The sequence below is a fragment of the Fukomys damarensis genome, unplaced genomic scaffold, assembly GCF_012274545.1.
Source record: "Fukomys damarensis isolate Sample0158 unplaced genomic scaffold, DMR_v1.0_HiC HiC_scaffold_30, whole genome shotgun sequence".
Taxonomy (NCBI): Eukaryota; Metazoa; Chordata; class Mammalia; order Rodentia; family Bathyergidae; genus Fukomys; species Fukomys damarensis.
Genome location: NW_022900942.1, coordinates 3,493,269 through 3,520,178, shown reverse-complemented (window position 1 = coordinate 3,520,178; position 26,910 = coordinate 3,493,269). Strand labels below are relative to the sequence as shown.

Genomic DNA, 26,910 nt, shown 5'->3' with positions numbered 1-26,910 from the left:
AGGACAAAGTATCTCTTAAATGATGTGATTGAAATAGCACTAATTTCCCCAAGTCCCCAAGACAAGTATAATTATAATGAATAGCAATATATGCTAATAGAAAAGCTAAAAATACTAGTATTTACTCTGAGGCATCAACCACTGTGAACAGCAGAACCTTTTGAGGCACTGTGCAATGGATGCTATTATAGTTTTTAGGTCAAGAAGTATTTTTAGAGTACTATTTATATTCTTATTCCTTCGACTGTAGGTGAAGGGATTCAACATGGGTATGACAACATTGTCCATCACTGAGGCTGTTGTACTTGAGTGTGAGTTTTGCGTGACAGCAGAACTTAGGTACACATTTAGGCTTGTGCCATGAAATAGGCGATAAGTGAAGGGTGAAAAGCACAGGTGGAAAATGCTTTATTTCTCCCCTGAGTTGGTGACATTGCATGTGTGAAGGAAACTATCTTAGAGTAGGAACAAAGGATGCCGCCAGCAAGGGGACTGATACCCAGTAGCAGAGCTGCAATGTATTTCATGTTGTTAAGAACTGTGTCAGAACAGGCAAGATGAACTGATTAAGATCGCAGAAAAAGCATGGATTTCCAAGTCCATACAGAAGATCAGCTTTGACACTAGTAGGCTATATAACAAGGAATTCAGAGCACTCACGATCCAGAACACCAGTACCAACAAAGAGCCATAGAGCCAGGGTTTCATGATGACCATGTAATTCAGTGGATGTTAGATGGCTATAAACTGATCATAGAGCATTACAGCCAGGAGGAAGTTGTCCAAAACTATAAATAATGAGAAAAAATAAATCTGAGTGAGGCAGCCTTCATAAGTTGTGAAGTGCTCTGTGACTGAAAGTTCACCAGCATCTTTGACACTGTGGCGGTGGTGAAGCTGATGTACACAAAGGACAGGTTGAAGAGGAATTAGTACATTGGTGTGTACAGGTGGGAGCCTGAGATTGTTTAAAGAATTATTAGCAGGTCCCCAAGCACAGTGATCAGGCACATGGAGAGGAAAAGTCCAAACATGAGGACTTGCAGCTCTGCATCCTCTGAAAATCTCAGAATATGAAATTCTAAATTTTGTGTGTCATTTCCTGGTACCATCTTTAGAAAGAGTACAAAACCTTTATAATTGTTTACCATGTCTTCTTGTGGTATGCACTTCTCTATCTCTGACTGGAATTTCCTGACCCCTCTCTCCTTTTCCTTAATATGTTATATAATCTGAGAGCAGTTATTTCAGGTGTATGCAGAATTGGAGTCACAACCACAATGTGCTGCAAAGTAAATGTTCCTGCAATCCAGTCAAAGCAGAGGTATTTCAAGTATTTCCACCTGACATCTTTTCAAGGATTCTATATCCTTGTGGAGTCTGTCATTTAAATTTTGAACTGTTTCATTTAGTCACACATGTATTCACCAGTTTCCCTGAAATTCACCATGGGCATATTGAGAGAAATTTCTATGAACTTTTAATTCATTTCTTCTTTTAAATCACTCATTTTCTTCATTATAGATAATCATCCCATATCTGAAAAGTATCTTGGAAAGGACTTTCTGTTCTGTAGATTGTCTTTTAACTCTTGATTGTTTTCTTTGCTGTGGAAAAGTTTTTAATTTTATATGACCTTATTTATTTCCAGTGCTTTTTGTTTTATAAAGTTGAGTGCATGGACATTTGGTGCATATGTATTCATACTTGTAATCTATTCTTCTTTAATTGTTCTCTTTAAAAGTGTATAGTGGCCTTCCTTGTCTCTTCTGATTATTAATTTTTTCCATTAAGTTTATTGGTATATTTTAGGCATACAGTACAGTTACGTTCATTATCAGGATCTTGTACCTTTACATAATGTATCTTGGTTCTTATTTTTTGCCCATTTCCCTGCCTTCCCTTCACCCCCTGCACCCTTCCCTTTTTTACTATGTCTGAAAATATGGTAGCCACTCCTGTTTGCTTTATTTATTTATTTCTTTTTTTTATACCAGGAATCGAACTCAGGACCTTGCACTTGCAAGGCAGGGGGCAGAACCACTGAGCTAAATCCCCAGCTCCTGTTTACTTTCATATTGAAGCTTCATGAAGAATCACTTTCCATTCTTTCACATGTGATTATTCATGGATGAGGTGAGTCTCTTGCAGGCTTCATATTGTTCTGTTTTGTTTTCTCAGACTATCTGCCAGTGTGCATATTTTGTTTGGGAGAAGTAAGACCATTGCCTTGATGGTTACTACATATATCAATAGATCTTCTCTGCACCACAAAAAATGAAGATCTCATAGATGAATAGATGATAATAGTTGTTGCTAGAGACTGTAGGGTGGGGCAAGAATAGAAAAAATTTGATTGTTGGGCCAAAAGTTACAAACTGGAGGAGCAGGTTTTGCTATTTATTTCACATTAGAATGAGTGCAACTAACAATTATGTGTAGTATATTTCAATAGAACTAAATGAAGTATATTGAGTAATTTAAATAAAATGAAATAAAGAAAATTTAGGGTTGTGTATGTGCTAATCATACTGATTTGATCACTGTAATGTGCATATATATGTTGATTTTTTTTCATTTTAGTCTAAATATGTACACAGATTTTGTGCCCATTAAAATGCAGCAAAAATTGGAAAACTAAATATTTTAAATCCACATAGAAAGGCAGAGTAAAAATCTTTTCCAATATTCTATGAAAAGTGCTCCAATTTGTTGTTCATGATATTAATTTTATAAACTTCATTCCATTCTTTATTGTATAGAAGTTCTATCTATAAGAGTTATTATATCCAAATATGTTACTACTCTTTTGGAGAATTATGCTTTGATCTTTGATTACTGTGCATAGTACTCAGGGGGATATAAATGGTGTTTTTAATAGTACTCAAATTAGGAAGCTTTTCTCAGGGACCTCTAGAGCTTTTTAAATCATTTTTGTCTCTTAGGGTTAATTAATTTCTATATCTCTGTATGCTTATGAACCTTATTTTAAAGTAATTATTTCAACACTGAGTAGAAAAAAAAATGAAAAAGTTAGGTACAGCCAGGCACGGTGGTGCATGCCTGTAATCCCAGCACTCCGAAGGCTGAGGCAGGAGGATCACTGTGAGTTTGACACCAACCTGGGCTACACAGTGAGTTCCAGGTCAGTCTCAAATACATAGTGAGACCCTGTCTCAAAAAAATTAAAAACAACAACAAAAAAAAAAAAGAAAAAAGAAAAAGGTAGGCACAAATTAAGCTGATAGCCACTCTTTTCAAAGAGCATGGCAGTGGAGACTGTCATGTTTTTAAATGAGGTGAGTGTGTGTGTGTGTGTGTGTGTGTGTGTGTGTGTGTGTGTATATACCTTGTTACACTGTGTGTAAAAAAATATATATAATAATACAGAGGCCAGAAGACATGCAAATAAGGAATAAAGAGGGGATGAATATTAATTCATAGGCCACCATTGTAGCTAATTCAATGCCCTGCAAATGCAAAACAATCTGGACAGATACTTTTTGTGCCTTCAAGTTATTGAGCAAAGAGGCCACAAATATACCTTGTCACTGTGTGTAAAAAAATATATATAATAATACAGAGGCCAGAAGACATGCAAATAAGGAATAAAGAGGGGATGAATATTAATTCATAGGCCACCATTGTAGCTAATTCAATGCCCTGCAAATGCAAAACAATCTGGACAGATACTTTTTGTGCCTTCAAGTTATTGAGCAAAGAGGCCACAATTTTCCTCAGTATTCTCTGACATCGTGTCACATTACTCTCCCACCTACGACTCTCTTTATCATGCTGGCTCCTCCTTGACCTTAAATATCTGAAAACAAACCTTCTTTGGGGCCTTAGCGTTGGCTGTGTCCCCTACTAGGTACATAATTCTGTTGATAACTTTAATGTTTTTGCTCTTCCTGGAAGTTGCTTTTTAACTATGGCTTACCCAGTTGGTCTTCTCTGAATGTTCAGAAAATAAAACAAAATAAAACAGTAAACATTAGTTCTTCTCAAATGCTTTTTTCTTCATACTAACTATAACCATGTAACATTTTATTTAATTAATTCTTTACCTACATATCTTCTTTTATTACTTTTCTACATTATGTGAGAGGAACATTTGTTTATGCATTGCTAATTGATCACTGACTGATACTTTGATCATCATCAAATTCCATTCTTGAAATGAATGGAGCTTTTCATTCATTTATTGAATGAAATAAATGAACCTCTTGAAAACAGCTGAATGTCATATAGAAATTCTAAATGTGTTTAAGAGGAGAACCCCCCAAAGATAATAAATTCAGACACAAAACATAGGATGTCCCCCCCAAAAACAAACAAACAAAAAACCTAAAAAAAAGGGGGCTGGGGATTTAGCTCAGTGGTTCCACCACCTGCCTTTCAATCACAAAGACCCGAGTTCAATCCCCGGTACCAAAAACAAAACAAAGCAAAACACCCCGAAAACAAAAACCAAAAACCAAAAACCAAAAAACCCCCAAAAAACCCTAATATAGGATGTCAAGTATTGTCCACAGAATATAAATATTCATGTAGGATTGGAACACTCCATGGAAACCTGAACTCCCCAGTTAGTGGTGCTAGATGTCAGGCAGAGTTTCTTGCACGTTTAGGATTTTATCAGAGTAGTGAGAGCTGGATGTAGGCTCAAGTGAGCCCTGGCTGCTGAGTTCATGTGGACTCAGACAGAACCACTGTTTGCTCTACGCATTGGGTGAATGTCTCAGTTGGCAGAGGATAAACTTACAGGCTCTTGATGGTGACATAGGTATGCCAAAGGTCCCCAAATGAATACTCTTGAGAGAAGCAGTGATCAATTATTTATTGTCTCAGAGTCTGAGAATGGCTGGGTGAGAAAGGAGCCTCTCCTGTCCTTGTTCATTTTCCCCCAGTATGTGCATGGGAAAATGCTGCGAAGTTGAAACCCCTTCTGTGTTCAGAAAGGGGACAATGAGACGAGGGAATGCATATTCTAAGTCTATCCTGTGAGATTAGTCTCTGCCATGCTGACTTTCTCTGCAGCTATTTGAGGAGTTTTAAAATGGCTATTAGGGCAAGGAAGGAGGTTGTGCAGATGAGTAGTGTTGGAATATTTTTCCTCTTTTAAACTCCTATGATTTGTTTGATCTATGAGTCTCTTCTTTCAAGTTGATGTTTTTGTATCATGGTGTGTGTTCCTCTTATTTTTCTATTACCTGTGCTTTTACTTAATCTTCCCTGAGTCTCTCAGAAAATGACTCCTCTTTTCAGCCATATTTTAAATAAAAATGTAAGTTAAAAAACCTATGTGTTGGTGTCTCTAGTACTGCAGAGATGAGATTATTTCATCTCACAGCTATTCAGCCTTGTTTCATCAACTTTTAGACAGATACTTCTAAATGATCACTATGCCTATAGGCAGTACAAAGAAGGGATTTGATCCAAAGGTTTCAGACTACAGGGAATACAAAATGGACGTCAAATTTATTTCTACTTTTGGTGATCTGTTGGACAATTTTAAGCTCAAGTAAAGAGTCATTATTTTTAGTTAAAGCCACTTTCAAGTGCCCAGTGGCCTTCAGAGAAAACATAAATCAAAATTTTCCTGAGTAACAGGTTTAGGGTCCAATATTCTGCCTGTCCTCTAACCATATGCTGATCTGTGACTCATTGGGGACTGTGTCACTGAAACCATCAAGATGGACACCTGTGGGCCCTAGTAGACACACAGACCAAAAATGTGCACATCTACTGCAAACTTCTCAGAATACAGAGGCATAGACACTGACCAGAAAGCCTGGAAAAACATGCTATCGAGAATTGTAGAGTTTTAGATTTCACTACAATCCTGCCTATGGACAATACAAATGCCAGATACAGAGTCCTCTGAAAGTCATAGAAGTTCTGAAATTTGATTTTTTTTGCAGTACCAGGAATTGAACTCAGGACTTTGTGCTTGCCAGGCAGGCATGACACCATGGAGCTATGTCCCTGGTCCCCTGCATATTGTTGCATGGTATTATGTGCTGTAGATGACAATCAAGCAGAGAATAATAACCACATGCTCTGCACAAGGCTGGTTGTGGCATACAGAATGGGAGTGTGCTGATTTCCTTGTTATATATTACCATAGTGTTGCAGATATCCTTCTGTATAACCTTGGAAATACCATGAACTTTCTGTGAACTTACTCAAGTGGTTCACTGTGTCTATTTTGACATCTTTCTTTTCTTTCTTTCTTTCTTTTTTGGTACCAGGAATCAAACTCAGGACCTTGCATTTATGAGGACGGTGGCAAAACCATTGAGCTAAATTCCCAGCCCTTGATGCCTTTCTTAATGATGTGGTGACACCTTACATCTATACTTCTGGCTATTAGCTCTTCTTGAACATTCTTTTACCTCAATGTAGTTTCCTCTTTGGTGAAATGTCACTGACTTAGAGAAAAGATAAAGCATTTAGAGAAAAGATAAAACATTTTGTGCTGGTATAACTCACCTCTCCGTGATCTCCTTATGTACTTTTCTATACTTACATAAAAATGCACTTCATTTCTACTGCAGCACAATTCATGCTCAAATGCAAAAACTTCACTGATGTACAGTGTTGTCTCACTGATGCTGGACCCCTTCATCCACAATCTGAGAGATAAGGACATAGGACTTTGAAAAGACTCTTGTAAGGGCAAGTGCTAAAGGAACAATTGATTCCCTTCAGTAAAAATGTTGTAAAGGTAGGGCTCATAGGTTTAGAGTTAAAAATTGTAATTCTCTAATTATATTGTTGTAAAAAGAAAAAATACCTTCACCACTTTATTTTCTTCAAAATCAATTTCTTTGACATCAACTTCTCTAAACAATCACAGTAACCACTTTCCTAAGCTTTCTATTCTTGCTGGAATCTCACAATCTGTCATTTCATAATGATTTTTTTCCATTTTCTATTTTCCCATAGTTATTCACATCTTTGGATGAGAACTATTTGAAAGATTCCTTCAAAAACCACAGACTTCTTAAGAATAATATTTTTCTCAAATATCATGCATCACATGGAGTTAGTTTTCTATTTTACTAAAGGACCACTCAACCGTTTATATTAATTCTATGAGAAAAAAAATCATACATAGCAATTAAGACCTTGTATGAAATTTGAAAGTTTATGAAAATATGAGACCATCACTTTTCACAGGGGCTTCTAAGGCTTCTAGCTGAACAAGAAAGTGAAGTCCTCAGGAGGAGAATAAAAGCCTGTGTTCATTATTAAACACATTATATTTTTACATTATAAAGAATAATAGACCCATAAGTGCAACAGGCTTTGTCAACATTTCCTCTAGTACAAAACTATATAATGCCTTATTTTCCATGTGTTTTTTTTCTGATGGAGTACAATATATTATTATTGTGCTTTTTTAACACAAGAGAAAACAATTGGTACAATATATGGCATTTTATATAAAACTGCTCATAAGAAATTGAAGTTTTACTAGAACACAAAGGGGAGTTTTTCACATTTCTAGACTTCATGGTGGGAATAAGCAAACAATGCAACCCTCAGAGGTCTGGCCAGCGTACTGGCCATGTTGCTGTGGGTCATTTTAGCCACCACACCCAGCATCATACCACATATATTTTTCTTGTATCATATTTATATGTGTGTTCATATACATATTTATATATATTTCCTTGTTATATATAACTTATATGTATAAAATATATATGACAAATGCTTTAAAGTATATAGGAGAATGTGTTTAAGTGATGTGTAAATAACACACCATATATGGTATTTATTATATAAAGTATTTGAGAATGCATTGGTATTGGTAAGTGTGGAAGTTGGATTTCTGAGAACAATGTCCCTCAGTGCTGAGGGACAGATGTGTAGAGTAGGAGTCGACAAGCATGGCCCTCTGCCCTTTTTGTTAATACAGTTTTAGTGGCACACAGCCATGCTCACAATTTATTGTCTGCTACAAATTTCATGCTCTTATGGAAAAGATTGGTAACCAAGTCGATCCTAGAAATAGCTCCCCAAACATATAGAGAGGTGTCTGTATTTTCATTCTCATTCTATTCTGAAAAATATTTCAGCTGCTGTGGATGGGTGTGGAAGGAGTCACCATTCCAGGCTAATGTGGCTGAGGATGTTTAATTTGTTTTGGCCATAGAATGTTGTGGGCTTCACAGTGTGCCTTAAAAGCCCTCAAAAATGTGTTTCTGCTACTGTGGGGAAGGACATGTGATGGAGAAATCAGTTGTCCCAGTCACAGCTACACTGAGTAGCAATCAGATTAATCCACAAATATTAGAAAGACCAGCCGATGATGGGAGAGCCTTCCCAGGTAACCCACAGCTAACTGCGGAGCAATAAGGACCCTGAGTGTTAAGAATAACTCTGCCATTGTAGTCCTATTGGTAAAGAAGATACTCTTTTAAAACATTTCCTTTTTAATAATACTTGTTATGCTAGAATAGCTAACTCATAACTTAAAAAAGACAGCAGAACTGAGAATAATTATAATAATCTGCTATTTTATATATTTGCCATTTACTCCAATTTTTAAAGAAAGCATGCAAAGGTACTCTATAATTGATTTTTATTTGATATAACTATATTTGAAAATAATTATATGAAATTACTTTTCAGGGAAATACATATGGATGTTTGTGCAGACACGCATACCACAAAAGCACATGACTGGGAAGCAATACAGTGAGTCATGTTGTGAGTCATGTTACTGTCATGAAGATCAAAGTGATTCCTGAAAAAGAAGCACATTTATAGTGGACAATATTGACATTGCTCATTCACTACCCTCGTAGTGATTATGACACAATTAAAAAAAGAGAAGATATTTCATGTACAAAAGTGAAAAGATTCATATTTCTAGATGGCACTGGAAAGAAAGATAATCCCTTAATACTCTATAAAACATGCCAATCAATCTTCAGTCTAGCAAATTTCCATGCTTCAATGATTATATCATTAATAGAAGTTTTTGAATAATAATACCATATACAGTGTAAAAGTTTAGTTCATCATATGTATAGTCTCTTCTGAGTCTGAGGACAAATTAATTGATCAGTAGGCTCAGATTTGTAATTCTACATATGTTTTTCTTAGGAACATGTATTTGATAATCAGTTTTGCCAGTGATTATGGTAGGTACAGTGGACAAGAAGATGAAGAGAAAACTGATTATTAATGAAGAAAAGCCAATACTCTCTTAAGAAACACATTTGTCTGTTACAGTCTAAGGACTGATGGACTCAAAGTGCGAAACTGTGACTTCAGAATTTCCTAAAGTACAAAATCACATAAATAGCATTAGTTGTCAAGTGTATTTTTCAATAAAAGGAGGAAAACACATAACAATATTTTTAGAAACAACAACAAAATATAACAAGGAGTAATCTATGGAATTTGAGAAGAAATTGCTTTTAGGAAATTCATGTTATGCCAAAAGACAAATGACAGTTTTTTTATGTTTCTATTCAAATCCTTTAGTATGTGCCCTCAAAAGAGCCTTTTCAAAATCTTCTTATGTTGCTGCATGCGAGCTCCCGGCCCGCGCCACAACAGACCCAGGAAGGCCCCAAAGACCCCGGAGGGGGACTCTTCAGCTGCCTGCCTGCCTGCGATCACCTGGCGGTGGGCACGCGAGCTCCCGGCCTGCTCAACAATAGACCCAGGAAGGAAGGTAGCCGTGCTGGCGCCCTTGAAACACCCACACGACACCTCCCCCACTGTTCTCAAAGCTCCTGATTGGGCCAGTCCATAGACCAACTCTGCAGAGGCATAAGTCCCCATGAAGGATAGTTTTCTGAGCTCCCAACTTTGAACATCTTTAAAGAAAGGGCAGGGGAAACCTGTAATAGAACGGAGTGGAGTTCAACCCTGAGGGTAAGGAAACTAAAGTTAGGCTTTGTAGATTGTGTGTTCAGTCAGTTGTGAGGAACAGCCATTGGCTAGCTGAGACCAGGGTATTGGGTTCCGCATATGGCTGTGCATGTGGTATAATATGAGATCAGAGATAGCCTGAAAGAGGACCTTCAAATTCTTTTTCTTTCTCTCTCTCTTTTCTCTTTTTTCCTCATTCCACCCTAAAATTTCTTTCTTTTTTCTGTCCTCTCTCTCCAACTCAGTCTCTTGCTGCACCATAGTGTCCCTCATCTCCCTTTTTATTCTGGTTCCTGCCCTAACTCAGACTTCTTCTTTTATTATTTTTGTTTTTAGGAGGGGTTTCTCTTTATGTTCTTTTCTCCAGTCATTTTACCTCACTCATGGCTCTGTAACTTCAAGGGAAGGCAAGCGCCTGTTACTGTTAAGGGGATATATTCCTGTCCTTATTCCTGCACTCTCTCTGTCCCCCCTGAAGTTAATAGCTTTGTAAAGATAGTAAGGTAATTGTACAACCTCTGGATTCACTTCAAACCTGCTCTAATTCTTTCACTTATCTAATCCTCTTGTTCTAAGTCGAACCCCCCATCCTAAATGGTAAAGATGCCATATTGAAAAGAATATTCACTGCAAACATACTATGAGCTGCTTCTTGAAATTAATCTAATTCACATGAGTTAAAGGTGATACATTAATGACTACCATAAGTGGTCAGTTGGCAAGCTGTGCCTGATCCTATTGGGCTGCTGAATGTATCAATTGGGACAAAGAGTGGTGATTGATTTAAAGAGTTGTTTTCTCTGATATTATGAAAACGAGAATGTCTATGAGTCATTAGAAACTCAAAAGCTAAAACGCAACTATATTAGGAAGATTTAAGTAATACCCAGAAATTAAAGAAGGACAACCCAACAATAAAAATAAAAATGAGAAAACACTTAAGCAAGACACAAAAACAAATATCCAGTTCACCAATAGCAAATAGTAGGACAAATGAGGATGAAAAGTCTGATAGTGAACCAACAGGACTCCCTGGACCCATAGCACAGGAGGTAACAAAATTGATCAATCAGGCTCTAGAAAAATTCAAATCAGAAATAATTTCCCAGCTAGCCAGAGAGATGATGAGCAAAATAGAAGTCATGATTCGAGACTCTAGAGCAGAAACTGAGAAAAAAATAGATGAGCTCAAGACTGTGATAGAAGCCATGAAGACTCAGCATAAGAAAGACATGGAAACAATGAATGCCCAACAGAGGAAAGAAATGGAATCCATAAAACAGATTCAAACAGATATCCAGGAGATTAAAAACTCTATTGAAAGTGTACGAAACAGAATAAAAGATTGCGAAGATAGAATTTCAGATATAGAAGATAGGATAGCAGTCAGTGACCGTGAAAAAAGAGGTCTATTAAAAACAGTAAGGGATCATGAGAAATCAATCCAACAACTCCTAGACGATACAAAGAAAAATAACATAAGACTGATAGGAATTCATGAAAAAACAGGAGAAAACACAAATGATATAAAAAAGCTCTTCACAGAATTAATGACAGAAAACTTCCCAAACAGAAGGGAAGAATTAGACATACAGATAAGTGAGGCATATAGAACCCCAACTAGCCACGATCAAAAAAAATCTACACCTAGACATATAATAATCAAGATTCCAGAAATCCAACAGAAAAACAAAATACTACAAGCAGTAAGAGAAAAGAAACAAATCACATGCAAAGGGAAGCCCATTAGAATCACAGCAGACTTTTCAACACAAACCCTTAGGTCAAGGAGAGCCTGGAGTGAGGTATTCCAAGTCCTAAAAGAAAAGAATCTCCAACCTAGACTTTTGTATCCTGCAAAACTCTCTTTCAAAATAGATGGGGAAATAAAATACTTCCACGACAAAGAGCACCTGAGAAATTTCATGAACACCAAACCAGCACTGCAAGGAATTCTAAACAATATCCTAGAAAAGGACAACGAAATTCACAATAACATGAGGCCCAACAGACCAAATCAAATAGGCAAGGCAAGAAACTAAAAGGAGATGGGAGAAAAAGTAAAAAGAGTCAACAAATGGACAAAAACATGACAAGAATAAGTCAAAATATATCAGTTGTAACCATCAATGTTAATGGCCTCAATTCACCAATCAAGAGAAACAGATTGGCAGAATGGATTAAGAAGCAAAATCCAACAATATGTTGTATACAAGAAACACACCTAGTGCAAAAGGAAGTCCATAGACTGAAAGTGAAAGGATGGAAAACAATTCTCCATGCGTCAGGAGTCCAGAAAAAAGCAGGGGTAGCAATCTTATTCTCAGATAAAGTAAATTTCAAACCAAAACTCATTAAGAGAGACAAAGAAGGACACTACATCCTTGTAAAGGGAACAATTCAAGAGGAAGAGCTGACAATCATAAACATATATGCACCAAATATAAATGCCCCCAACTATATAAAACAAATATTAAGTAACATGAAAAACCAAATAAGCACTAATACAATTGTAGTGGGGGATTTAAATACCCCACTATCACAAATTGACAGATCTACTAGGCAGAAAATCAACAATGAAATAATAGAACTGAACCAAGCTTTGGAACACATGGACTTAATAGATGTTTATAGAGTATTCCACCCCCAAAAACCAGAATATACATTCTTTTCGGCTGCACATGGATCATTCTCCAAAATAGACCACATACTGGCTCACAAAACAGGTCTAAATAAATGCAAAAAAATTGAAGTCATCCCCTGTTTATTATCAGATCATAGTGCAATCAAACTAGACATCAATAGCACAAGAAACTATAGAAACTTCACAAGCACATGGAAACTGAACAACACTCTCCTAAACAATCAATGGATTACAGAGGAAATTAAAGAAGAAATTAGACAGTTTTTACAAATAAATGAGAATGCCAATACAACATACAGGAATCTTTGGGACACAATGAAAGCAGTTCTACGTGGAAAATTCATAACATTGAATGCCCACACTAGGAAAACAGAGCGGGCTCAAATAAACAACTTAACGATGAAACTTAGACTCCTAGAAAAACAAGAGCAAGAAAAACCCAAAGCTCGAACAAGAGAGGAAATTATAAAGATCCGAGCAGAAATCAATGCAATTGAAATTAAGAAAACGATACAAAAAATAAATGAAACAAAGAGCTGGTTTTTTGAAAGAATAAATAAAATTGACAAACCCTTAGCTAATCTTATCAAAAAAAGGAAAGAAAAGGCTCAGATCCATGCAATTAGGAATGAAAAAGGCGAAGTCACAACAGATCCGAAAGAAATCCAGAGGATCATGAACACCTACTTTGAGAACCTGTACTCTAATAAAATGGAAAACACAGAAGAAATGGACAGATTTCTAGATACTTATGAATTACCAAAGTTGAACGAAGAAGATAAAAACATTTTAAACACCCCAATCACAATCAGTGAAATTGAAAATGTAATTAAAAACTTACCAACAAAGAAAAGCCCAGGCCCTGATGGATTCACTGCTGAATTTTACAAGACATTTAGAGAAGAACTACTACCATTACTCTTCAAACTTTTCAATGAAATTGAAAGAGAAGCTATACTTCCAAATTCATTCCTGGAAGCAAGTATCACTCTGATTCCCAAACCAGAGAAAGATACAACCAAAAAGGAGAACTACAGACCAATCTCCTTAATGAATATAGATGCAAAAATCCTTAATAAGATACTAGCAAACAGAATACAGAGGATTATTAAGAAGATCATCCATCATGACCAAGTCGGATTTATTCCAGAGATGCAAGGGTGGTTCAACATACGAAAGTCAGTGAATGTAATACATTATATTAACAAAGTCAAGGACAAAAACCATATGATCCTCTCAATAGATGCAGAAAAAGCATTTGATAAAATTCAACACCCATTCATGATAAAAACCCTGCAAAAAATTGGAATAGATGGTCTATACCTCAATTTAATAAAGGCTATTTATGAAAAACCATCAGCCAACATCATATTGAATGGCCAAAAACTGAAAACCTTCATGTTAAAATCAGGAACAAGACAAGGATGCCCACTATCGCCACTTCTCTTCAATATAGTTCTGGAAACATTAGCCACAGCAATTAGACAAGAGAAAGAAATTAAAGCAATAAAGATAGGAAAGGAAGAAGTTAAACTATCATTATTTGCTGATGATATGATACTCTACATTGAAGATCCAAAAAACTCCACCAAAAAACTTCTAGACTTAATTGACAGATTCAGTAAAGTATCTGGATACAAGGTGAATACCCAAAAATCAATAGCCTTTCTATACACAAATAACAGACAGACAGAAAGAGAAATAAGGGAAAAAATTCCTTTTACAATAGCATCCAAAAAAATGAAGTATCTAGGAATCAATCTAACAAAAGAAACAAAAGATCTCTACACTGAAAACTACAGCACTCTGAAAAAAGAAATCGAAGAGGATATAAAAAAATGGAAAGATATCCCCTGCTCCTGGGTAGGAAGAATCAACATAGTGAAAATGGCCATACTACCAAAACTGCTATATACATTCAATGCAATGCCAATTGAAATTCCAACACTATATTTCACAGAACTAGAAAAAAGAATCCAAAAATTCATTTGGAACCACAAGAGACCTAGAATAGCAAAAGCCATTATAGGCAGCAGTCATATGGCACCAGGTGTAACAGTTCCCAATTTGAAACTATACTACAAAGCCACTGTGATAAAAACAGCATGGTACTGGCAAAGAAATAGGCCTGAGGATCAGTGGAACAGACGTGAAGACACAAAAACAAATGCAGATGTACTCAGCTACCTCATCTTTGACAAAGGAGCTCACCATCCTCAGTGGAGGAAAGATAGCCTCTTTAATAAATGGTGTTGGAAAAACTGGATGTCAACCTGCCACAGATCAAAATTAGACCCTTATCTTTCAACATGCACTAAATTAAAATCCAAATGGATTAAAGATCTAAATATTAAAACAGAAACATTAAACTTGCTGGAAGGTAAGTTAGGCAGAACTCTGGAAGACATTGGTATAGGAAAAGACTTTATGAACAAATCCTCAGTAGCACGGGAACTAGCAGATAGAATCAACAACTGGAATCTCATATTACTAAAAAGCTTCTGTACTTCAAAAGAGACCATCAGCAGAACTAAGAGACAATCTGCAATGTTGGAGAAAATTTTTACCAGCTGTACCTCAGACAAGGGACTATTATCAAGGATATATAAAGAACTCAAAACAATCAGTCCCCCCAAATATAAAGACCCGATTCAAAAATGGGCATCCAAAATGAACAGAGATTTCTCAGACAAAGAAGTAAAAGCAGCAAGAAAATATATGAAAAAATGTTCCACATCACTGATCATTCGAGAGATGCAGATGAAAACAACACTGAGATTCCACCTCACCCCACAAAGAATGGCTGCTATCAAGAAATCACACAATAACAAATGTTGGCGGGGTTGTGGGGAGAAAGGAACCCTCCTCCATTGTTGGTGGGAGTGCAGACTAGTGCAACCACTATGGAAATCAATATGGAGATACCTGAAAGAGCTTGGACTGGAGGTTCCATTTGACCCAGCCATCCCTCTGCTGGGTATCTTTCCAAGAGAACTAAAAGAATCATATCACAGAGAAGTATGTGCACCCATGTTTATAGCGGCACAATTTGTAATAACTAAATCTTGGAAACAACCTATTTGCCCATCCATTGAAAACTGGATAAAGAAGTTGTGGTTTTTCTATAAAATGGAATATTACTCAGGCATAAAGAGCGAGAGAATAGATTCATTCATAGGAAAATGGATATATATTGAAGATATACTCCTAAGTGAAATAAATAAGTCACACATGTGTAAATACCAAATAGTTTCCCTGGTGTGAATATTCTGCAACAATGCATAAGATTCTAATAAGATTACTGACATTTAGAAATTTTAAGAAAGGAGCTAAAGGTGTAGGGAAGGTGTGATGCGTAGGGGAAGAACAAAAAGGGAAAAGAAAAAAATGTGAGAGAATGAAAAGATGAAAATAAAGTGTTTGCAGATGGATAGGGGAGGAGGGCATGAAGGGAGGGCAGAGGAAACGGGAAAAAATGAGAATCAAGACTTGCCATGTAGAGGTACATGATCCCAACAATGAATGTAACTGTACTGTATCCCTAAAATGTACCAATAAACTCAATAAAATTAAAAAAAAAGAAAGATTAAAATGAAGTGAAATAAATAAGTCACACGTGTAAATACTGAATAGTTTCTCTGGTGTGAAAAACTGAAAAGTCTACATAAGATCCAAATGGTATAATTGACAATATAAAATAGGAAGAAAAGGGCTAAAGGTGAAGGCAAAGTGGGAAGGGCAGGGGAAAGGAAAGAAGGGAAAAGAAAAAATATGAGAAAATAAAAAAAATGGAGACAAAGTTTTTGTAAATAGTGAGGGGAGGTGTGGGTGAAGGAGGGGCCGGGGAATGGAGCAAAATAAGAACCATGACCTGTCATGTAAAGGTACAAGATCCCAATGATGAATGTAACTGTACTGTACACCTAAATGTATCAATAAACTCAATGAGAAAAAAAGATTAAAAAGAAGGCCATGTGAGAAAAACAAACAAAAAACAAGTAGGGCAATAAAGGAGAGGTGGTGGCAGAAAATGGTGAGGTAGGATGTGGCTTCCCTTACCCTGCTAAGGTATTAAAACTTCTAAGTCATAGACTATACTGTTTAATTCTCCCCTGCTGGAACAAAATTACCAATACCTGCAAGTTAGAAAAGGATAGATTTAATTTGCTTCACTGTTTCAGCAGTTTCTGTACATGATGGGCTTGATCCAAGGTAGAAGCTTCCTTGTGGAGAAGCAAAAAGAGCTTGTTGCTTACCATCTGGTGGTTAGAAGCAAGCACAAGTGAAGAGCTCCAGGAAGAAGTATTCCCTCTAAAGCACATCCCTACTGACCCACCTCATACCAATTCAATAATATGAGGGACTCATGATTGTTGGCAGAAATGGGATTCAGAGAGTTTAAGTGTCTGGTCAAAGTTATGAACTGAGTAAGAATGGGATTTACTCAAGATGATTCTGAGACTTCTAGAACTGGTTGTTGGTCTACTCCTATTCTCCTGACAGACAAAAATATATTTTTATAAAGTAAAACAATATTTTCAAGTGCATATATACTTTGAAATGAATAAATATATCTGTATATATGGATAGATATACAAATAGATATATATCTATTGATGGGCAAGTGTGCTTTGTCTATACCTTAGGTATTGTGAATTGTGTTGCAATCAACACTGTACACAGGCAACTCTATAGTGTACTTAACAGTATACTTAATGCTTTCAGAAAGTACTGAAGAATTGTATAAATGGATCAATTGTTATGTTACATCTAATTGCAGTTTTTGTGAGGAAAGTCTATACTTATTTCTACGCTGACTCCACAATTGTACATTGAATCCAACTATACTGTATCTTGTATATGTTCCACATGGTAGGAAATTATATTCATAATATTTTCTTACAGGTATAAATATGAGCAATTTATGCACATCATGTAATTTATTTTTGAACCACGTAATATCACAAAGCTAGTAAGAAATTACTTGAAATTTAGCAGAAATTCAATAGATAGCAGCCCCATGACCCATTACCTTGTTCCTCATGTACTAAGACCATTTTGACACCACAAAAGTTGCTTTGGATAGAAGGTGAATCCACCTTGAAGCTGCTTTTGAAAGACAGACAGCAAGTGGTGATGGTGAAAGAGACTAGTGATTTATGCCCAGGCAGGCAGCACAGTGTTTGAAAGTCTCAAATGCATAGAATATTTAGGAAGATGTACAATTGAGCAGGTGAAATACTACAAAAATAGAGAATTAAGGGGCGAGGAATAACAACTACCCTCATCTGACCACTGTAATCTGTTTCCATGTATTGAACTACCAAAATAAAGCCCAATAATATATTTATTACATGTTAACAAAATATTGAATGAAAATTTGAAACTATACTAATTATTGTCCTGTGCTGTTGATAGCCATGATGTCATTGAATGTCCATCCCTAGGTCCTCTTTTATAAAGAATTAAGATCTTATGGTAACTAGGCAACTAGTATGAGGTCACAGAATCAGAAAATTCTTCAACCCAAGACTGGGTAAGTCAGGTGGTCTTTGGTGTGGTGTTACATTGCTTCTAGGCAAGCCTTATGACAGAAATAGTTAAATCGCAAAGTAGGTAGAAAGCTTTTCACATACCTGCTTCTGGAATTCTCCCCAACAAATCAATAGTGTATGCCTTTGTGTCAGAGTCCTAACAGTAAAGACCAAAGTAAGATTTCCTTGGGTTCCCTTAATATAATTTGATTTTTATATATATTCATGAAATTGAGCAACTTTTTATGTTTGTGAGTTATGTTTACTTAGTGAGTTTTAAAAATTTGTATTAGTATATGTCAGTGACAGCAAACCTTTTAAGAAGAGTGCCCAAACTACAACCCCAGACACACACATTTATCAGGAAGTGCCAACACTACAATTAAACCTGAGTACTGAGGTTTTCATTTAGAAAAACAATTCATAAATTAATGTCCTTTCTCTTAAAAGGAAAACAAATAACACATGTGGCATAGTTTTACCACCTAGTAATTTTCAAGTAATTACATTTACAGTGAAATATTGATACATACACATATTTCATCTTGATCATTTTTGCTACTCCTCTTCTCCTTTTTACTCCATATTGCCCTGCTATGTGTGCAGTCTACTTCCATATTTCTTACTATCTCTCTTTATTGAAATTGAAATTATATTTTTATCTCACCTAACAGAGAATTCATGCAATATTCAATTTTCTGTGTTTGACTTATATTTAGTAAAACAGTCTTGAGAATCATCCATTTTCCTGTATATGAATCAAATTTTTCTTATTTATGGTTGTATTTATGGCTGAGTGCTACTCTATTGTGTTATGTGTACATATTTTGAAATCCATTCTTGTGTCAATAAGCATACAGGCCACTTTCTTGATTTAGTTACTCTAAGTTGTCCTCATATAAACATGGGGATGCATATATCATTGCAAATTTATTGTTTTAAATCACTGGTTTATGTGTTTTTATTATTTAAAAATGTCATTTATTAAATTCACTGGAAATAGTTGTATGTCTTTGTTATACTTAATATAACTTTAAAAATAATTTTATGATTATAATTTAAATATACATAATTAACACATTCATCAAAGGGAATTTGTACCTGTATCTTGATTACCCCTTTTCTCCTCCTCCCCTCCTTATTATCAAAGCTTTGGCTCCGTTTTTTCCCTGTTATTTTCTCCTTTTTTTCCCTTTCCTTCCCCCCCATTTTGTTTCCCCTTCTTTTGAAAAATTCTTTTCCAATTTCACATTATCTATTATATATTTTGTCCTTATTTACTCTTTCAGTTTATAACTTTTTAAGACATGAATTTATTACGTTATATTTGATATTTGCTACATGATGTTGTAGGGTACATACAGATAGTAAGATTTCCATAGTATGAAATATGTTTTATGTTTTATACTAGTGTTTATGTTTTCTTAAAGTATATTTATCATGTATACTTTTATTTAAAAATATTTTGCCAGCATGGTGGCACATGTCTGTAATCCCAGCACTTGGGAGGCTGAGACAGGAGGATCACTGTGAGTTTGAGACCAGCCAGGGCTACATAGTGAGTTCCAGGTCATTCTTAATTACATAAGTGAGACTCTGTTTCAAAAAAAAATTTATTCATTAACAAATTTTGCATAATTTATTTTTCAGAGCAGTTTTAGGTTCAAAGCAAAATTGAGCAGAGTGTACATTTTCCATGTGTGTGTGTTTACCTCGAATGTACATAGCCTCCCCCATTATTAGCATTTTTTTCAAAATTACTTTACAGCTACTATCTTACTGCACGCATTTATTGGTTAGAATATATATTGATTGAGTTTGATATGTATATACTGTGTAATAATTAATTCACTGTAATTAATATTTTCATCTCCTTAATGAAATTTTTAGTTTTTGAATATGTCATAATTGTACATACTTATGAGATATAAATTAATATTCAATTGGTAAATACAATAATATTGATTAACAAGACAACTTATGTTTTTATCTCATTTGCATTGCTTTTTGTTGGAATAATTTAGGCTTCTTTGCTATATGAAGTTGATGTGAGCTATTTTCATTTTTGGAATCAATTCCTTCTATGTGTCCATAGACACATACTATTGCCCAACCTACCCACACTTCCAAGGCCCTTGGAATGACTATTCTATATTTCTACTGACTTTTTAAAAAACAGTCACATATAACAGAGAATATGTGGGAGTATCCCTCCTGCAATTTGAGGACATCACTTAACATAATGTCTTGGAATATATGTACATTTTCAATGAGTTGAATAGATAAATGATGTTCTCAATTCTACTCCATTTATTTATTTGATCCCAGTTTATTTTCAGAATGTGAATCTATAATGTCTTTCCGAAAGGAAGCTCTTCTTTTTAACATAATTTTTACTACAGATAGTCATGTTAAACTGAGGTGGGGGGGTTCAACATGGCTGAGTATAGTAGGAGCCACATTAGAGTTACTCTGAGAAAAATAAATTAAAAACACAGAAAATTGGAAGAAAGGAAGAGACATAAATCTTGATGCCAAAATCAATCTGAAATGGGAGACTTGTAGATCAAAGGAAACATGGGCACAGGTCTTCATAAAACTGTATGCCAGCCCACAGGGCTGCCAGCAACACTGCCACCGGAGCACAGCACATGCAATAGCCATTCTGGGATGTTAAAAAAAAACAAAACCTTCAAAAGTATGGCAAAGTCAAACCTCAAAGTCTAGATCTGGGATATAAGGTCCTTCACCCATTTTGCCTTCCTGCAAAAAGAAGACGTGCCACCTGGCAACATACATCATCCCATCCTAAGTATTTTAGAACAACAATAAAGATTGGCAGGTCATGTGCAACTCTTTATTGTTTAGATCTAAAATGTCCCAGAAAAGCCTCATTGTTGAGAACGGTGATTGAATCATGGGGAGGTATAGCCAGATATATCATCATGGGTTTATCTATTGATGAATTCAGTTGCTTAATGTGCTCTTATGAGGTGGGGCTTTGTTAAAGGTGGGTTACTGGAGGCATGAGCTAAAAGGTTGTACTTTTGACCCAGGATCCTTTTTCTCTCTATTATTTGACTGCCTTGACATGAGCAGCTGTCGTCCACATGAGCTTTACATTATACACTTTCTGCCCTGAAGCCAGTCAGATTTGGACTGGAAGCCAGTGGGGGTAACTATGAGCCTCTTTTTTTCCTTCTCTTCCTCTTCCTCCTCCTCCTCTTCTTCTCCTTTATGCTGGACATCTGGCATACTATGTTCCAGCAATGAAAATGAAAACTGTGATGGGATTAATAGTGTGACTAAGGTGGCTCAGGAAGTTTTTCTGTTGCTCTATGATGGAATAATGCCTCATGCACAAGACAGCACAGGCTAGCTGGAAGAGGAGAGGGCATATGAAGGTGAAGTCAAGCACTCCAGCAAGAGCCACCTGATCATACAGCAAACAGATGCATTGCTGACTTAAAAAACCAAGCCAAGATAGACAGCCTCTTCAACTGACTTACAGATGACTAAATATAGCTAAAGGAGGAAGTGATTTCAGAACAACTGTTCACAATGAAGTATCATTGATAATAAACTCATTGCATTATACTATGTGCTGTAGGAATGGTTACATATCCATAGGTATCAAGTTGCCAAAGGGAAGATAATTGAGAGCAATTATTATACTTTGCTTCACTGAATTTTTGGTATTTCTTCTGATAATTAAAGAATACCTCTACAGCAAATATCTTATTGATGTTTATATGATACAACCACATTTAAAAATGACTGCATAGAAATTTATTTCCAGGCAAATGAATATGGATGTTTGTGTTAAAAGGCACGTGACTTAAAATATATGAATGGGAAACAATTCATTCTTTCGAATGTTATTATCATGAGTAGGAAACTGATTTCTTTTTTTGAAAATAATAATATTAGCTTTAATATGAAAGAAAAATAGGAAAAATTAGGTACATGATATATAATGTTGGGATATAAATAGATATCTTGTAACAATAAGAAACAACATGCTTGTGTACAAGTTGTGTAAAAACAAAACAACTGACAAAAACATGTTCATGAGTTCTAAAAATATTTATCTGAATAGAAAATATGGCAAGTTAAAAAATGTCCTTTGTTACACAGGATACAGAACACACACACCAAAAATTCAGAACAAAATTACGGCAAATCCTAATTAACAATTTAGTGGCCTACCAACAGAGAAAATCAAATAGGAAAAGGAAGAAACTAAAAGGAGAGGGGGAAGAAGTAAAAAGTGTCAACAAGAGGACAATCACATGACCATAATAAGTCAGTACATATCAGTTATAACCATCAATGTCAATGGCCTAAATTCACCAGTCAAGACAAATAGACTGGCAGAATGGATTAAGAAGCAAAATCCACAATATATTGTATACAAGAAACACACCTAGTGAAAAAAAGAAGCCCATAGACTGAACGTGAAAGGATGGAAAACAATTCTCTGGGCAACATGAGCCCCAAAAAAGCAGGGGTAGCTGCCTTATTCACAGACAAAGTAAATTTCAAGCAAAAACTGATTAAAAGAGACAATGAAGGCCACTACATCCTTGTAAGGGGAACAATTCAAGAGGAAGATATATCAATCATAAGCATATATGCATGAAATATTAATGCCTCCAACTACATTAAACAAATATTAAGTAACATGAAAAACCAAATAAGTACTAATACAGTTATAGTGGGGGGATCTAAATACCCCACTATCACAAATAGACAGATCATCTAGGAAAAAAATTCAACAATGAAATACTAGAACTGAGCCAAGCTTTTAAACATATGGACTTAATAGATATCTATACAGTGTTCCGCCCCACAAAAATCAGAATATACTTTCTTTTTGGCTGCACATGGGTCATTCTGCATGATAGCACATACTACCTCATAGAACAGATTTGAATAAATGCAAAGGAATCAAAGTTATCCCTTGTATATTATCAGATCATAGTGCAATCAAGCTGGAGATCAATAGCATAAGAAATCATACGAAATTCACAAACACATGGAAATTGAACAACACTCTCCTGAACAATCAATGGGTCACAGACACAATTAAAGAAGAAATTAGACAGTTTTTACAAAGAAATGATAATGCCAATACAACATACAAGAATCTATAGATACAATGAAAGCAGTTGTATGAGGAAAATCATTAGCATTGAATGCCAACACTAGCAAAACAGAGTGAGTTAAAATAAACAACCTGATGATGAATCTTAGACTCCTAGAAAAAGAAGAGCAAGAAAAACCCAAAGCTCATACGAGAGAGGAAATGAGAAAGATTAGAGGGGAAATCAATACAATGGAAACTAAGAAAATGATACAAATGATAAATGAATTGAAGAGTTGGTTTTGTGAAAGAATCAATAAAATCAATAAACCCATAGCTAACCTTATCAAAAAAATGAAAGAAAAGGCTCAGATCCATGCAGTCAGGAATGAAAAAGGTGAAGTCACAACAGAACCAACAGAAATCCAGAGGATCATCAATAACTACTTTGAGAACCTGTACTCTAATGAATTGGAAAACACAGAAGAAATGGACAGATTTTGAGATTCTTATGAAGTACCAAACAAGAACAAAGAAGATAAAATCATTTTGAACAGCCCAAATACAATCAGTGATATTGAAAACATAATTAAAAGTTTACCAACAAAGAAAAGCCCAGGTTCTGATGGATTCACTGGTGAATTTTATAAGACATTTAGAGAACTGCTGCCATTACTCTTCAAACTTTTCAATGAAATTGAAAGGGAAGCAATACTTCTAAACTCATTCCTGGAAGCAAGTATCAGTTTGATTCCAAAACCAGGGAAAGACACAACTAAAAAACAGAATGACAGGCCAATCTCCTTAATGACATAGATCCAAAAAACCTTAATAAGATACTAACAAACAGAATACAGAGGATCATCAAGAAGATCATACATCCTGATCAAATCGGATTTATTCCAGGGATGCAAAGATGGTTCATCATATGTTAGTCAATAACTGTAATACACTATATTAACAGAGTCAAGGACAAAAACCATATGATCATCTAGATAGACACAGAAAAAGCATTTGACAAGAATTCAACACCCATTCATGATAAAAACCCTGCAAAAATTGGAACAGATGGTCTATATCTCAACTCAATAAAGGCTATCTATGAAAAACCAACAGCCAACTTCATATTAAAGGGCCAAAAACTGAAAAATTTCATGTTAAAATCAGGAACAAGACAAGGATGTCTACTATCACCACTCCTCTTTGATACTGTTAGGAAACATTAGTCACAGCAATTAGATGAGAGAAAGAAATTAAAGTAAAGATAGGAAAGGGAGAAGTTAAACTGTCATTATTTGCTGACAATATGACTACACTCAAGACCCAAAAAACTCTACCAAAAGACTTCTAGACTTAATTGACAAATTCAGTAGAGTAGCTGGATACAAGGTCAACACCCAAAAATCAATAGCTTTCTTGTACACAAATAACAGACTCACTGAATGAGAAATTAGGGAAATAATTCCTTTCACAATAGCATCCCAAAATAAAAGAAGTATCTAGGAATCAATCTAACAAAAGAAGGAAAAGACCTCTACCCTGAAAACTACAGCCCTCTGAAAAAAGAGATCAAGGAGGATATAAGAAATTGGAAAACTATCCCCTGCTCCTGGGTAGGAAGAATCAGCATAGTGAAAATGGCCATACTACCCAAACTGCTATACAGATTCAATGCAATGCCAATTGAAATTCCAACACTATATTTCACAGAACTAGAAAAAATATTCCAAAAATTCATTTAGAACCATAAGATTCCTAGAATAGCAAAATCCATCCTAGGCAAGAGAGATATGGGAGGGGATAAGATAATTCCCTACTTGAAATTATACTACAAAGCCACTGTGGTAAAAAAGCATGGTCCTGGCAAAGAAACAGACCTACGGATCAGTGGAACAGATTGGAAAATACCAAGGCAGCTTCAGATGTACGCACCTACCTCATCTTTGACAAAGGAGCTGACCATCCTCAGTGGAGGAAACATAGTCTCTTTAGTAAATGGTGTTGGAAAAATTGGATTTCATCCTGCCAAAGATTAAAACTAGACCCTTATCTTTCACAATGCAGTAAACAAAAATCCCAGTGGTTTCATGATCTAAATATTAAAACAGAAACACTAAACTTGTTGGAAGATAAGTTAGGCAGAACTCTTGAATACATTGGCATAGGAGAAGACTTTATGAATAAATCCTCAGTTGCATGGGAGCCAGCACAAAGAATCCACAACTAGGATCTCATCTTATTAAAAGGCTTCTGCACTGCAAAAGAAACCATCAACAGAGCTATGAGACAATATACAATGTGGGAAAAAAATTTTTACCAGCTGATCCTCAGGCAAAAGACTCTTATCTAGAATATATAAAGAACTCAAAACAATTAGCCCCCCTGAAATATAAAGACCCAATTAAAAAACGGGCATCTAACATGAGCAGACATTTCTCAAAGAAGTAAAAGCAGCAAGTAAATATAAGAAAAAATTTCCACATCACTGATCATTTGAGAGATGCAGATGAAAACAACACTGAGATTCCACCTCACCCCACAAAGAATGGCTGCTATCAAGAAATCAAACAATAACAAATGTTGTCAGGCTTGTGGGAGAAAAGGACCTTTCTCCATTGTTGGTGGGAGTGCAACCACTATAGAAATCAATGTGGAGATACACCCAGAGAGCTGGGACTAGAGGTTCCATTTGACCCAGCCATCCCTCTGCTTGGTATCTTTCCAAAAGAATGAAAAGAATCATATCACAGTGATATATGCACATCTATGTTTATAGTGGCACAGTTTGTAACAGCTAAAACTTGGAAACAGCCCATTTGCCCATCATTTGTAAACTGGATAAAGAAGATGTTTTTTTTTTTATAAAATGGAATACTACTCAGCCATAACGAAGGAGAAATTAGAGTCATTCATAGGAAAATGGATACATATTGAGGATATACTACTAAGTGAAATAAATAAGTCACATATGTGTAAATACTGAATAGTTTCTCTGGTGTGAAAAACCATAATGGTACAGAAGATACTAGTGTATAATGGACAATGTGAAATAGGAAGAAAAGAGCTAAAGGTGTAGGGGAAGTGGGAAGGGTAGAGGAAAGGTAATAAGGGAAAAGAAAAAATATATATGAGAAAATGAAAATAAAGTATTTATAAATAGGGAAGGGAGGAGGGGGCGAAGGCAGGAACAAGGGGAAAAATGATAACCAAGACTTGTCATTTAAAGGTACAAGATCCCAATGATGAATGTAACTGTTACTGTATAACTGAAATATACCAATAAACTGAATGAGTGGAAAAAAAAAACAATTTAGTGACCTATACCTCTAAATTGTAAAAAGTAAACAGGAGCTGCACATATACTAACTCTACTTGAAAGTAAAAAAAATAGATTTTAATTCACCAAACTGAATTAAAACACATGGATTAAGATCAAAGATACAAAAAAATCAATATCAACTCACTATTTGTATATTAAACACTACAGATACATAATTGAGATATTGAAGTGATTTACTGAAAAACAGATAATGTATGGAGTTTAGGATCTCTCTGCCTGGAATTTTATTTTTGGATTTTTTTTTTAATTGAGTTTATTGGTACATTTAGGGATACAGTACAGTTACATTCATTGTTGGGATCATGTACCTTTACATGGCAAGTCTTGATTCTCATTTTTTTCCCCTTACCTCTGCCCTCCCTTCACCCCCTCCTCCCCTCCCCATCTACAAACACTTTATTTTCAT

The 26,910-nt window shown here is 35.5% G+C and overlaps 1 pseudogene; it reads right to left on the bottom strand.

The window, feature by feature from the left end:
* Positions 1-114: 114 nt before the first annotated feature.
* Positions 115-26,910, bottom strand: part of LOC104851106 — a 34,797-nt pseudogene continuing 8,001 nt past the window's right edge.